Source organism: Aplysia californica, unplaced genomic scaffold (genome assembly GCF_000002075.1).
Source record: "Aplysia californica isolate F4 #8 unplaced genomic scaffold, AplCal3.0 scaffold02419, whole genome shotgun sequence".
NCBI classification, from domain to species: Eukaryota; Metazoa; Mollusca; class Gastropoda; order Aplysiida; family Aplysiidae; genus Aplysia; species Aplysia californica.
The window spans coordinates 7,803-10,114 of NW_004799689.1; the positions used below are offsets into that span (position 1 = coordinate 7,803).

Consider the following 2,312-nt stretch of genomic DNA (forward strand, 5'->3'; position numbering starts at 1 on the left):
AGCGATAAGAATGATAGATGTTTAATAGAAAAGAAGGAGCAGACTACACCAGAGCACCCACCAGCCACCCACTTAACCCCACTTTGTAATTCCTAAACAATCACAATACACAACAAAGTGGACAAAAACAAAAAGTTAATGAATATTCATTTTATTCCACTTAATCCAGTGAGCCGACGTCATCAACTTGTCATATAATTTATGCATAAACAGTTAAAATAGTGCACTTTTTTCAGAAGTGTCTAATTTTTTTAACATTTATTAAAAGGAATACTAATACCACAAACATATAGTTTCCACGAAGTATGCACGACCTTTTGCCTTTTGAAGTTTTCCGATAGTACAGAAAGACCAATTACACTTACTGAAGAATTTATTTTCTAGACTCATAACTTTCATGGGTGACCTTCATCACACAGAGCTCTTGAAAATAAGATATGCTTGCGAACAAAAAAACCCAATTTTCTTATAGACTACATTATAGTACATTCAAGCGAGCTCAAACGGCCACCTGTCTAAAACAATCACCTGTACAAACGACCACTTCCCATTTCCCCTTTACGTTCTTGTTTTTGCTTTGGGCAGGGGAGGGTAGGGGGGTGTAATATTATTATGAAACTGTCCAAGACGTCCATTTGTCTGAGACAACTTCTTTTCTCTTTGACAAAAGGGTGGTCAGTCATGGACAATTTCGACTGTACATCTCAATCTCATTCCAGTCTAGTGGATCTTCCCATATCACGTAGGAGGCCAAGAGGTCATGACCTCGGCATGCTCAGACTCCTTGACCCACTCCAGGTATTCCCGCTGCAGAACTGTGGAGGTAAAAGAAAGGTTTGGTAGCGTTTAAATTTGATGAAATGACGGTATGGGAGGTTAACACCCCTTTCGTTTTAGTTTAAGTTAGAATTTTACAACCTTTACAATACAAATACGTCATAAAACGGCTGAAGATTAGGTGTTACTCTAGAGAGTAACATACAAAAGAAAAAGAAAGAGGAAAGATATGCAAGACACATGTTTGATAGGAAAGAAGGAGCAAACCATATCAGAGCACCCGCCAACCACTCACACACCTATTTCAAAACTATAGTTAGGGTAAGGTTGCATAGGTCAGCTCACTAATTATGAAATTTGGGATATGGACCTAGGAACAGATACAATAACAGTTGTGCTGAAAAAGTAACGTAAAAAGAGCATATCACCAACCCCCCACCCCTCAAAGACAAACAAATCAAAAATCCAAAACTCATGAGCTCAGCGCTTCGACTCCTAAAGAACTATTCACATCTAGTGCTAGTAGAGAGAAAAAGCAAAACAGAACTGTGTTTCTAAAAAAAGGAGTAGCAAGTTCTTACACTTTGGACTTGTCTCCCACACTTTCGCCAATGCGGCCCGCGTGTTACATCCCTGGCTAAGAAGAGCCTTGAGAAATCTCTCTGTCCGCGGCTGCAGTCTGTAGCAAGCACAAAGAAAGTTTAGAATATACATCATGGTTTATGGTTTTGTTTCTGAGAGCGTATTACGGCACTAACATCACAATTAGGTCATATAAGCGCCGAAGATTAGTGGTGTTACTAGATATTAAAATACAAAGAAAAGGAGGAGAGATAAAGACGATACATGTTTGATAGGAAAGAAGGAGAGATAAAGACGATAGGAGTTTGACAGGAAAGAAGGAGGAGAGATAAAGACGATAGGTGAGTGATAGGAAACCCTGAGAGATAAAGATGATACTTGTTTGACAAGAAAGGAGGAGAGATAAAGAAAATAGGACTTTGACAGAAAAGGAGAGATAAAGACGATAGGTGTGTGATAGGAAAGGAGGAGAGATAAAGACGATAGGTGTTTGATAGGAAAGAAGGAGGAGAGATAAAGACGATAGGTGATTGATATGAAAGAAGGAGGAGAGATAAAGACGATAGGAGTTTGATAGGAAAGAAGGAGGAGAGATAAAGAGGATAGGAGTTTGATAGGAAAGAAGGAGGACGATAGGTATTTGATAGGAAAGAAGGACGAGAGATAAAGAGGATAGGTGTTTGATAGAAAAGAAGGAGTCTCCGTCATGTAGTCCAGCATGATATCAATTAAGCTAACCGAGCACCAGTTGTTGAAATGCTGTGAACCTAGCACCAATTAGGTGTTAAAAAAGAACAGAAAGATGTACTTTAAAAGAGTAACAAACACAAAGAAAAGGGAGGACAGATCAGGACGATAGGTGTTTGATAGGAAGGAAGGAGCAAACCACACCAGAGCACCAGCCAAACACCCACATGGTTTATGGGCTTTGGGTTAAGTGTCATGAATGTGCA

General features: G+C 39.4%; 1 long non-coding RNA gene across 1 annotated transcript; it reads right to left on the minus strand.

Moving 5' to 3' along the window:
• Positions 1 to 135: 135 nt before the first annotated feature.
• Positions 136 to 1,450, minus strand: LOC101857702. The gene is made up of 2 exons (XR_221290.1): positions 1,359 to 1,450; positions 136 to 815 (listed from the first exon to the last, which is right to left on the minus strand). It is a non-coding gene; the product is annotated as an uncharacterized LOC101857702 (long non-coding RNA).
• Between the last annotated feature and the right edge of the window lie 862 nt (positions 1,451 to 2,312).